Source organism: Talpa occidentalis, unplaced genomic scaffold, assembly GCF_014898055.3.
Source record: "Talpa occidentalis isolate TD23 unplaced genomic scaffold, MPIMG_talOcc4v2.1 talOcc4.2, whole genome shotgun sequence".
NCBI lineage: Eukaryota > Metazoa > Chordata > Mammalia > Eulipotyphla > Talpidae > Talpa > Talpa occidentalis.
Window position 1 is genome coordinate 150,225,141 of NW_023602073.1, and position 13,023 is coordinate 150,238,163.

General features: G+C 42.7%; 1 protein-coding gene across 4 annotated transcripts in view; it reads right to left on the minus strand.

Annotated features, from left to right (window-relative positions):
* The window catches only part of PRKN (parkin RBR E3 ubiquitin protein ligase), a 1,086,879-nt gene that overhangs the window by 704,388 nt on the left and 369,468 nt on the right, over positions 1 to 13,023 (minus strand). Inside the window, exon 1 of one of the 4 annotated variants that reach the window (XM_054697961.1) lies at positions 7,442 to 7,462. The exons of the other annotated variants lie outside the window; for them this stretch is intronic. The gene's annotated coding sequence lies outside the window, so the exon portion shown is untranslated. Of the gene's footprint in view, positions 1 to 7,441; positions 7,463 to 13,023 lie in introns of those variants that run through there. 4 annotated transcript variants of the gene reach the window in all.

Below are 13,023 nucleotides of genomic sequence, written 5' to 3' on the forward strand. Positions count from 1 at the left end.
TCTGTGTCCTTCCTGCCGCTACACACACACACGCACACACACACAATTCCTAGGGAAGATATGTACATAGCTTTTGGACACATGATCAAATAATCAAAATCAGTTACACCTATTTTGAAAGATAATTCAATTCTGTTTGTTCTGCTACAATTTTAAAATATGCATAAATCTTAAAAAAAAAAAAACAATTTTAAAACACGAGCAATCTTACCAAAATAGTACATAACATGGAAAATCTAGCATCACTTTCATCACCTCGGGTTCATTTCTCCCACTATCTCCAAATATATTTTCCTCCAGCCATGGAAACTTATGCCATCAAAAAATATTAATAAAATATAACATTGAATGCAGTTTTAAAGGAGTTTTATTTTGGCCTCAACTGAGATCGCCAATCTAGTCCCCTATCTGATGATATAATTTTTCTATCCTGAGGGTCAGTCTTGTCATTGATACAGTGACACCCCTGCTCAGCGTGCACCTTGTTCAGAACTCCCCAATTTCTCCCCCTCTAGCAATTCAAACTCTACATCTTTCTAGGCTCATCTAAAACAGCTCCTATCCATCAATTCTCTGACTCTGTACACATGTATTGATACCTACAAGGTATACTAAAAAATGTTGGGATAAAGAGCATTAAAAGTCAGGCTTTTCTATAAGAATTTGGTTGGGTAAAGTATAATAAATATATACACAAAGTATTATACAACTGTAAAACAATGGACAAGAAAGATAAAGATCGTTAGGAACAATGTGATGTAATACCATTCAAAATTGATCTCTATTGTTACAAAGTCTCTATATCAGATGAGGGAGATATTGCTTAAAATAAAGTGCATGTAAGCTTTGGAAACAACCCAAATGCCCAAAAATAGATGACTGGATCAAGAAGATGTGGTCCATATACACCATGGAATATTACTCGGCCATCAAAAAAATAAACTCATGCAGTTTGCAGCAACATGGATGGCGCTGGAAGGGATCATGCTCAGCGAAATAGGCCAGAAAGAAAAAGAAAAATACCGGATGGTCTCACTCATAGCAGAGACACTTTATGGGGGGTGGGGGGCGGGGAGGAGAGGGATTGGGGTCAAAATAAGGGGACTGCAATTGTAAGGGGAATATAAAAATAAAATTTATTTTAAAAAATAAAAAAATAAGTGGCATCATTGCTTTAGAAATCAAAAAAATAAATAAAGTGCATGTATAGTTGGCTATTTCTGCTTAAGGAAGAAAAGGAATAAGAAAACATATTGCAAGTTCCATCTTTTTTTATAGCCGAGTAGTCTTCCCTTGCTTATATGTGCCAGATCTTCTTAGTCCTGTCATCTGTCCCTGGGCACCCACAGGTGTTTCCATAACTTAACTATTGTAAATGGTGCTGCAATGAACATAGGAGTGAGTGCATGAAACCTTTCAAATTAGTGATTTTATTTCTTTGCATAGGGAGCTAGGAGTGGAATTGCTAAATCATAGCTGTATTTTTAATATTTTGAGACACATTCACACTGTCCCATCGAGACTGGACGCATGTACACTCCCACCACCCATGCAGGAGGGTCCTCTCTCAGCACACCCTTGCGAATGCTTGTTAGTCTTGTTTTTGACGGGAGTGTAAGGTGATGTCTCACTGTGGTTTTGATTGGCACAATGAAACTAGAGGGGGTTGCACTAAGGAAGTCAGAAGAAAGACAAACACCAGATGATTTCCCTCATGTGTGGAATATAAAGGAACAAAACAAAGGCAGAGAGAAAAAGAAACCAAACAAACCCTACAAATCTGACTGCAGAACTGAGACTACCAAAGGGGGTGGCAGGGGCGGGCAAAGCTTGATAGCACTGGTCCTGAATCCCTCTTACTTACTAAGGATGTGCATTAGCCACTTCTTACTGCCCTGCAGAAAGCATGTGTTTTCCTCGTTATATTTAATCTACCTTAATAACTTAGATATCTAAACAAAATAACATTTTTAAGTTATAGGTATAGACGTCTACCATTTTAATCACTGAAAATACTTGATTGTAGTTTTAAGTCGTTTCCACAACCTAAGAAAACTGACAGAGAGCGGGCCTGCCTGGTGGTGCAAGGGGTTAAGCGCTGCACTATGAAGCAGCCTCCGCAGCACGAGTTCGATCCCCGGCCGGCCAGGGAGCAACCCACATGGCACGGCAGACCTCTCCTGTCTCCCCGCTGCTCCCCTCAGCAGTGGATTTCAGTTATTCCTCCTGGTTCTGTTCCCCTCTCTGTCTCTGGTGAATCCTCTCATCCCCCGCATCTCTGGCCTATACCCCAGCTCTTGTATAAATAAATCCTTAAAAAAAAAGAAAACTGACAGAGTGAGGTGGGGTTTCATGGACTGCGATGGGGGGTCAGGAGGCTTAGCTGTGGGTGTGGTGTAGGGTAAGGAAAAATGTCAGGCTTTTCTGCCCTCCCGCCATCAGGATAGATGATGGATCCCTGCGGTCTTGAATGCATGCCTGATGGCGGCACCTGGAGTGGGTTGTGGGCCTAGGTGGATGGGATTCACCTGGGCTAAGACTGGGCTTTTAAGGGCGGTGTCACGGGGACGCCAGCAGAAGCCAAGAAGCCGAGAGAGAAGCAAGAGCAGCAGAAGCCGAGAGAAGGCTGGAGAGATAGAGTGAAGACTTGCTGGGGGCTGGGAGGACTGCCAGCCTCCCGGCTCCCCAGCACCCCTGCCTGCTGTGTACCTGGTAACCCCAATAAAAGACCTGCAAAACCACTGAAGACTCTGACTCCTCCTTTACCCGGTCTGCTGGATCAGAGAACCTGCCCTGTGGTCCTTCCTGCCCCTACATGTGGTAACACACAGCTGAATCTACGCTTCTAGGTCATAAAGTGCCGTGAAGCAATGTTCCCGCCATAAAAAAAGGAATGCCATAAAAAGGAAACAGAACACACACACCTGCTGTAACGCGACCAACCCATTCCGGGCAGGTTTATGAAGGTTCCAGCAGCCACAGGCTCTTCGCCGTGGCTTGTGGTCGCCGCGCCGCACTCCTCCGTGCACTCCACTGCACTCCACCCTCGACGCCGCACCCCCACCACACCGCACCCTGCTGCGCCCCCCTTATAAACCAGTCTCAGCCCAGGTGTGCCCACCTACGCATGCCCGCACGCCACTCCAGGTGCCGCCCTCAGGCCTGCACTCAGGACCGCAGGGTTCCCTCATCCATCCTAATGGCAGGAGGGCAGAACAGCCTGATGCCTTTTACCTACCCTACCCCTGCCTAGCTTTAGGAAAACAAACTCAAGAAGACTAAGCCAGAAACAGGAGCTGATGGAGCACAAGAGGAGGAGGCAGGGCAGAGGCTCTGGTTTCCTGAGGGGACCTTTTGCTCTTGGAAATACATTAACGTTCCACACACACACACGCTCCGAAAATAAAGAACAATCCAAACAGTTGGGGCGATGGGAAATTTCTAAGTGAAAGCAAAGTGAAGCAACTAATGCCAATTGCATTTCAAATGAGTGTCTTTACCTCAGGGATTTAAAAAGGAGCGCGAGAAAGAGGCCCTCCGAGGGCTCCATAAACACAGCGTTTGACTGTCATCCAGCTCCAACTGCCCTTTCCTCATCTCTGAATTTTGCTTGGATTCGTCGTTTTTGAGCAGCTTAAGTCCTTTCCTACGTGGCCTTCGTGCCCAGGGTTTTGGCAGGATTCATCAGCGCCCTAATTAATCTCCATCTTTCATTGACCTCGTTTGTTTGGATGCCTGAAGCACACGCTGCAGAAAGGGAGATTTTATCTACTCAACTTGTCCCTCTTAGTTCAAGACCATTTTCCTGGTATAAAAATGCTTTATTTCTGAATACAGTTATTACATGTGGTTATTAGAGAAACTTCTTTTAAACTTATTATACTAGGGGCCTCCCTGGAGGCGCAGGAGTTAAGCACACAGTGTTGTCAAGCTATCGGCAGCCACTACAGCACAAGTTCCATCCCCAGCCAGCCAGGGAGCAACCCACATGGCGCAGCAGACCTCGCCTGTCTCCCCGCTGCTCCCCTCAGCAGTGGATTTCAGTGAATACACCTGTTCTGCTCCCCACTCTCTGTGGTGAATCCTCTCACGCACCTCCCCCATGCACCTCTGGTTTACACCCCAGCTCTTGTACACATAAATAAATAAATCCTTTTAAAAAATAAACTTGGTGTGGTATTAGCAATCACAGGTTATACACGTAGAACTTGTCTCTCCTCTCTCTCTAAACAGAGGTGCTCAGCATGCCTCACGCTGAAAGTCAGCTGGGTTTGTGAGTTCTGAGTGAATCAGAACATGGGAACTTAGTATCATGATGAGAAAGGGACAGAATATCTTCTTTGCTTCATTTTTTCCATGTTTTATATATATATAAATACATACACAAATTTTCAGCATTGCATTTTTTTTCAGTTGTTTGGTATCTATTTTATATAATGCTGCTGGTGCTTCCTCAATATTCAGATGTTTCCACTTCTTGCTGGGTGAGTGGCAAAGGCTTGAGGAAGCTTCTCCTTTTTTCTAGTGGCTGTGGACTGTGGGTACAAAAACCAGGTTAACTAGAATGGAGCATAAACTAAACACAAGAAACATGAAATAAGAAATCTGTGGTTTTATTTCCCTAATTGGGCTTTGTGAAATCAATCTTGTCTGCTGAGTCTTTTATTTACCTCTAGCTTCTCCGAGTCATTAATATTTGATCACTGAGTGTCATTTTGTGCATTTTCAAATGCCTGTCAAAAATACACAATGATTTTCAACTATTTCTAAGTATATCGAAGGGCCAACATCCCAAATCATATTTTATATATGTATTTAGTTCTACATGTTTGTGTAAATGCTGTATCTTTTTTTTTTTTTTTTTTGCTCAATCTTTGGAGAGTTCATAATGAAATGAAAAAGAAATTTACATTGCTAAGAACCAATTCTTCAAAGAAATATTTAAATGATTGGTGGTTTTATTAATATTTTTAAATAAATGGAAAAAATCTTCACAAGTCCCCTTATCCCCAGGTGATATACTTGAAATATAACTAAATACAGAAGCAAAAAAAAAAAAAAAAAAAAAAAAGAAAAAAGGGCCTCCCTGGTGGTGCAAGGGGTTAAGCACAGTACTGTGAAGCTATCCACAGACTCTGCAGCACAAGTTCGATTCCCAGCCAGCCAGGGAGCAACCCACATGGCACAGCAGACCTCTCCCATCTCCCCGCTGCTCCCCTCAGCAGTGTACTTCAGTCAGTCTGCCTGTTCTGCTCCCCGCTCTGTCTCTGGTGAATCCTCTCACCCTCCCACACAGCTCTAGCCTGTACCCCAGTTCTTGTATGCATAAATAAACACATCTTAAAAAAAAGAAGCAAAAAAAAAAAAGTGTTCTGCGGCAGGTGATTGTATTGACGCCTAGTCCGGATCACCGTGAGGTATATAAACCGTAAGTGAAGCTGACTGAGGCACTGTGGTGATTCGGAAATGCTTGTTTGCTGTGCATTTAGGCTCTGGAAGGCAAGCCCCCACTCCAGAGAGCCCATGGAACTTTCTGGTAAAGAATCAGCTTGTGCCAACCCTATCGGGCAATTTTCACTACAGGTAATTACTTTTTGTGTATCTAAATCTTCCCTGAACATTCAATTGGGAATAGTTTCATTAAACGTTATTCTTTCCACACTATAAATTAATCCCTATATTGTATATCCCTTGTGAATCTCATAAAGGAGTTGTGAAGATTACTCATTTAATTTGCGTGAACTGTTTGGAAATTGTTTTCCCCTAGCTTTCAAGAAGCTTAATATATGCCCAGCTTCACACAAAAGATATCTTTTAACAAATTAACTTATTGAACGACTACTATGGGTCAAGTACTGTTTCAGCAGCAAGAGAATAGAGAAAAGTCACAAAAAAATCACTACCTCTGACTCCCAGGATGTTATAGCCTAGATGGGTAAACAAAAGTCTGAAAATCGTGACGGCAAGTGCACACTGGCCCAGGAAGAAACGTGATAAAAGGGGCCTCCCTGGTGGCGCAGGGGTTAAAGACAGCACTATCAAGCTATCGCTAGTCACTGCAGCACAAGTTCGATCCCCAGCTGGCCAGGAGCAACCCACAGGGCACAGCAGACCTCTCGTGTCTCCCTGCCGCTCCCCTCAGCAGTGTACCTCAATAGACCCACCTGTTCTGCTCCCCATTCTCTCTGGTGAATCCTCTCACCATCCACGCCTCTGGGCTTACACCCCAGTTCTTGTATGCATAAATAAATAAATCTTTTAAAAAAAGTGATCAACGTAAACAGGAGGGAGCTCGGTGTGCGGGGCCCTGCTCTCTGTCCAGGGACAGCTGCGCCTCCATCCAGGGGACTGTCACCTCCAAAAATGAGTGCCCATGTGTGCTAGACTCAAGTGAAATTATAAATCCACATTTTTACATGTAATTAACCAGTTTTCAAATGCTGGCACCAAAATCAAGACTTCTATTAAAAAAAAAAAAAAAAACTATCTGTGAACCAATCCAGACACAACCAGAGTTGACCTTTACCTAGAGAGCTGATGCGACCCCTTACATGGAATCACAACTACAAAATAGCCGAATATCATTCAGGTAAGAATGAAAAGGCAAAAACAGAGGGAGAGTAAGCACCAAATTAGGTATTACAAACACTACCTGCATGTAAGACAAAGATGAAACTGATTAAGACAAAAATGAAACTCTTACTGCTGGATTGTAAGAGTTCATTGAAGATGGAAGCCTGAACTGAATCTGGAAGGAAAATACTAAATCCTAGAAAATGTATAGAAAATGTAAAAAAAAAAAATACAGCTTGCTAAGATGTCAAGGCTAATCAAGCTATTATATGGAGATGTATCCTAAATGATGGAGACATGGCCTGAGTGGAAAAAAAAATCTCAAAAACAATAAAAACGTTAAGGAAAGTGAAGCAAGATTTTCAAATAAATTCCATTGTGAACCACATCCAATATTGCTAAAGGAATACTTCTACACTTGTAAAAATAAGACTGTGAACATTAAAGGCCTTGCTGCCTTCCGCTTTCAGGACACATAAAGTAGTGACTGTCAATGCGTCACGGGAGCAGGGAGGTGACGCAGTCAAAAATGACGAGGGTGGAGAGAACACGAGGGACTATGGTGATGGTCACGGGGAATTGGTGGTGGAATTCTATGGGGACCACACCTGAAAAAAGAAAGCAAACATTGCAAAAAAATGAACAATGATGTAAAATATATATGCATAAATTATTAAATTCAAAAAATGATGACCCTACCATTTGCTTTTACAACATTTTGCAGTATTTGTTAAACTGGGAATTGTGTGTGCAGATGGCATTTAAGAATTAAACACTCTTTGAAAACTCCCTTCTCCTCAGAATGTCTGTCCTAAGCTGGCTGGTCAAAAAAAAAAAAGGATCCAGGAGACCCCATGCGCAGACTCACGCAGCTTTCTGGTCCACAGGTGCCAGCAGGCGCCCCGGATCCTCACAGGTCTCTGCTGTCTGAGCCCTGCAGGTCACGACGCATCCTCCCGACCCACTTTTTATTTCCTGATCGATGGAGACACAGCCACAGCGGAGTGTAAAATAATATTCATGCACCTCCACTAAAAAAGAAAAGTCAAAAATAGAAGGGGGACAAAAGCTTTTTGTGGGAAGAGAGAAATTGGAACAAGATAGGTGGGAATAAAAGATTGATGAAGAGGTATTCAATGTTTGCAGGGAAAAAATTGTGAAAACCATTGATGTCAGGAAGCTTTTGATAAGACACTCAAAAATTTCATTTTAATATTTATTGCTTGTAGTGAAATTGATCGGTATCTCCAGCATGATGAGGTCATGAATGAAGAGACTGATGCAGGCAAATTCATTATTTCTGCTTCTGTTCCTGCTATTTTGATATTAGTCTATCTCCCCTTCCCAAGAAACTATCCTACTACATGCCTGCTCACTTCTGCTACTTTTTTTGTAATGTAATTTTCCTGTCATCTTTTATAAAATACTAAGGTACCCAGCTGCTGTAAGGGTGGAGATAAAAATAGCTTCCTTTAGGAGAAGGCTCGGACAATAACCAGCTAAGGGTCTACACTGTAAACCATATGAAAGATAAATCAATACTCTAGTGAACACTTATCAAACTGTACATCCTGGGGCTGAGGCAACCGACTGCCCCTTGGACTTCTTGTACGTATAAGAAAGGGAAGTTCTGGTGAACTAGAGGTTTGCTAAGTGACATGATCACGCTATTTTGTTTTTCATTTTTGCATTTTTCACTAGGCTAGTTTAATGCAAATACTCTGATCTCATTTTATTAAATCAAGAAAATAAACATGAAAATCAGAATAAATGTTGTCATTTAATCAAAGACCTTGGGCGACCTCTGATGGGTTCTCCTTTCTCTAGGGCTGGATCACAACATCAGCCTCTGTCTTTATGGGCATCACCTACATCTAAACCTCAGGTCCTTCAACCATCCAATGGAGATGATAATGACACACCCTTGGAGCTGGATGCAAATCCAGAAAACTCTCCTGGATCTGTATAGAGAAGGGTTGGGACAGCCATTGTGCTCACTGGTGGCTTCCCAAATAAGCACCTGGAGTTGGCTGAGTTAGATGGTGCAGGACTCTCTCCAAGATGTTGTCAGTTACACTGGAGAGACACTTGAGAAAACACCCTCACTTGTGGGGGAAAACGGATTTGTGCTGACATTATTTTCAATAGTGTATTATTACCATCACTTTGAGAATTTGCGGGAAGAGATACAGATATTATTGAAAGGTATGAGCAACAGCCCCACCAGCCTTTTCTTTAACTGTGCTTCAGGATGAAGCCTGCCTGTCCCCATCTCCAACCACAGTAAGTCCAGCCACCCCTCTCAGGCTCATACTTGGCTGGAGCCTCCTTTCTGACTTGCCTCTCCCAACCTAGCCTCCCACAGCAACCGGAGGGGTCTTATTAGAACATGGATTACGTTTATAGCTGTCCCCAAATCAAAAGCTCTACTCACTCTCCACTTCCCCAGAATAAAGTCCAAATTATCCTGGACGGCGGCTATACCTGGCTCACCTCTCCGGCCCCCTCTGGCCCCACCCTCCCTGCTGCATCATTCTTCTGCCCCCAACCACCTTCATTCTGATGCACCCACGGGCCAGTCTCATTACTGTCGTGTGCCACCTGCAGCCCTCACCACTGAGGAACCACACAGCATCTCCTCATTCTTCCTGACCTTTCTGGGTTAACTGCAGTCTCTAAAGTGTCCTCTACCAACTGCCCTTTGCAAAGCAGCTGCCTCTGCACTCTCTGGCACACTACCCTGACTAACCATCGTCACACTGTCTTGTTTGTGTACTTGATTTCCTCTCTGATTTCACTCACTCTCCTTCTCTTTGAGTAAAACACCCATTAAGGCAAGGACAGAGTGGCAGTAAACAGACCTCATTTACCTGGAGTAGTTCCTAGACGAGGAAAGAGTGACCCATATCTTTAGGTGACTGTATGGCCAATGAACGGTGAAGCGCTGTGGGACTGAATGATGGCTTCCCCAAAGACAGCCGCCTCTGACTCCTCTGAGCCATGGCTAAGTGCCCTTCCATGGCAAAGGGGATTTGCAGGTGCCATTATGAAAAGGATCTGGAGCTGGCATATTATCTTGGGTGGTCTGGGTGGGCCCCATGTCATCACAGACATCTTTGTAGGGGGAGATAGGAGGGTGGGAGGGAGAGAAGCAAGGTGATGATGGGTCAGGTGTGAGGGTGCAGACCACACGTCCAGGAAAGCAGGTGGCCTCAGAAGCTGAAAAGACAAGGGGTGGCTGGTCCCCTCGCGTCCAGGAGGAAGGCAGCCCTGTCAACACCTTGATTTTAACTTGAGACGGTCTTCGGGATTCTGATTTTCAGAACTGTAGGTGAATAGATTTGTGGCATTTTAAGTCACCAGGTTTGTGCTAATTTGTAAAGCAGTAACAGGAAACTGCGGGTAATGGATACATGCAAATTTGATAGATCACTCAAAGGGACTAGTGAATGCAAAACAGTAGATGCACTTTTAGGGTCAGTGTAGTTCTAAACTGCTTAGCAAAAAATTTGGCCAAGTGTAGCGGCTGTGTGCTTATTATATTAATACATATTTGTTAACAAAAATAAGTATTATTGTTTTTAAGTTTCCAGGATTAGAGGACAAATTATAAATCACTGCCTTAGGAAAGTCCCCTAGAAAATATCTAGTTGTTCTGCCCCTTGAGAAATTTTACCTAAAATGTATAGAAAGATACATATTTTTCAAAAGTCCTGGCCTGAAACGAATAACCAAGTCACGGATTATAAGCCTCAAGTTCAAGGTTGAAATGAAGACTGTCAGAACAGAAGGCACTTCGAGGAGCGCCTCTGTGATCCATTTCTAACAGGACATCCACAACCGCGACAGAGTTTAAGTGAACGTTCTATTTATTTGGTATCTCTCATCAAAAAGGTGAGTTTCATTTGCTAACCATGTGCTGTCACATCTGAAGTTTTCTTCTATGAGCTTAAAGGACTACTGGTTTTTTAAGTCTGAGATTTAAAGTATTTTTTATAAAACAGATTGGTTAAACTGTTGATTGTAGAGACTGTGTTTATTGGAAGTTGTGACTAATGCTTCATGGGAGAGGGGCTGTCCCTAGCAACTCAGGATAATTAACTTACAACTTCATTGATCTGGATCTAATTAACTGGAGTTGCCAAAAGGGCTAAGAGGAGTCTCTTAAAATTAGGAACAGAGCTAGGGTAGCCTCCTTGTAAAATTGATTTTAAATGTGAAAACAAAAGTGACTCTAAAAATGCTGACTCTTAATTTGTTTAGATCATCCTTAATATGGGTAGCCCTATTGTTGGAATCTTCCAGAGATTTTAGAAATTCCCCATGACCCTCCACCCTCCCAAGTGCTGAGTCTTATAGCAGAGCTGCCCGCCAGGCTACCTCCACACATCCCAGACATTTATTTTGTATTCTTTGAGATGATTAATTTTCAAGTTCCTATATTCTCTTTCTTTTCATCATCTGCTTTCTTTCCTGAATAATTTCTCCAAGTCCCTCCATGCATCCCTTTTAAGCTTTAGAGACCCTGCCAAAGCACATAACCAACATTCTTGCTCACATGCCTTCAAGGGCACGCACGCACACACACACACACACACACATCTGCACACGCACACACACACACCCACACTAACACACATTATGGATATGTATGCAAATAGACTTGTATGTAACAATTCTGCTGCAAAATAATGTGTGACATAACTACTAGGAATCAACATTCAACTAAACAGAGGAAATATGAATTATTCAAGATCATCTCTAAATAAGAAAATGTCTTTCTCTTGGCACTGCTCCTCTGCAGGGCAGGTTCCAACATGCGAGCTTTAACCTTTATCTTAGCCCCCAGCCTGTGGTTCATCATTGGCTTTTCCTTAGCCAGTTTTTTCCCATTCAGTGTGCTGCCTCTGCAATTGCCCTATTTTTATTCTCCTGCTCTTCCTTGATGACCTCATTGTAACTGACATGTATTCATTTCTCTAGCCTGTCAAGAGAATCTGGAACTCGGTTCCTGTCCCCTAGGCCGTGCTGCCCTGTCCGAATTTACAATATCCTCGCACGAGGTGAGCATGTACCCACTCCATCATCACAGTCTCTGCTGTGGCGGTGAGCAGTCCTGGGCACCAGCTGACCCCAGTGACACGCCACCTGTGCCTGCCGAGCTGATGGCATGCCATTATTAATTACTCCTCAGGAGAGGTGTGGAAGATGGCGCAGACCAGCGCCTCTCACAGTCCCGAACAGGGAAGCAGCTACCTCACGGGCTTCTGTGAAGTTCATTACATAAGTGGTTCTTGATCTCTTAGAGGTCACAGAGCCTTTGAGGACCGGAGCAAAGTGATGAATTATCTTTCCTGAAAGATGTGCGAACACATGCACTGTAAAATGTTGCAGAGGATTTCAGAGAATTCAAGGCCTTCCCTCTGAAGCTCCTCAGGGTCTAGGACCTCTTGTTAAAATACCAATTCAGAAGCCTCAAACACAGCAACCAATACATTATCTTGAAAATTAGTGTTACATTTAGTAGACACCAGAAGAAATGAAGGACATTCTTAAACATCAATGCTGTCACATATATATGGATACCTTGAAATGGACTGACTGATTGTACCAGGCAAAAAAAAAAGAGAGAGAAGCATTTGTGTGTTTAACTGCATCAATTTTCACTTTCATGAAAAGAAGTAAAATTATTTTTTCTAATTGTGCTAAGATATACATGATAAAAAACTGACTATCTTAACCATTTCTAAGGGTATGTTCACATCGCCGTGGTCGTGGTGCAATCTCTAGAACTTATTCAACCTGTAAATGGAGACTATCCCCACTAAACAACAGCTCCCTATTTCCCCTCTCCTGACTTCTGGAAGGCCTCACTCTACCTTCTGTTTTTATGATCTTGGCTATTCTAGATAAGTCATGTGAGTGGATCCATTCAACAGTCAGTCTTACTGTGTCTGACTTTTTACAATTAGCATAACCTTCTCAAAGTTCCTCCGTAGCACTGCATGTATCAGAATTTCATTCCTTTTTAAGGCTGAGTAATATTTCATTGTATGTATATTCCACATTTTTTTAATTTCATGTCAATGGACACTTGGGTTGCTCCCATTTTTGGTTATTGTGAATAATGCTGCTGTGCACATGAAAATTCTATTTTTAACACAGAAATTTTACTGCTAATGCAAAACTATGGTGCTTAACATTTTCAGGTTTGTTTTAAGCATTTTTAAAAGATTGTTATCATTTTATTGCTAAGCAATGCAGAAAATTACACCAAGTAATTCAAAGGATTGTCACAAAGCGACACTCACCAAACTTGTATCTCAGACAAGACACACAAACAGTCCCGTGTGAAACTTCCTTCCTACATGTGTCTACCACATGACTACATCCCACATGTTTCTCATACAAGACTTATTTGATCTCCCCAAGAATGCTGCCACATAGGCA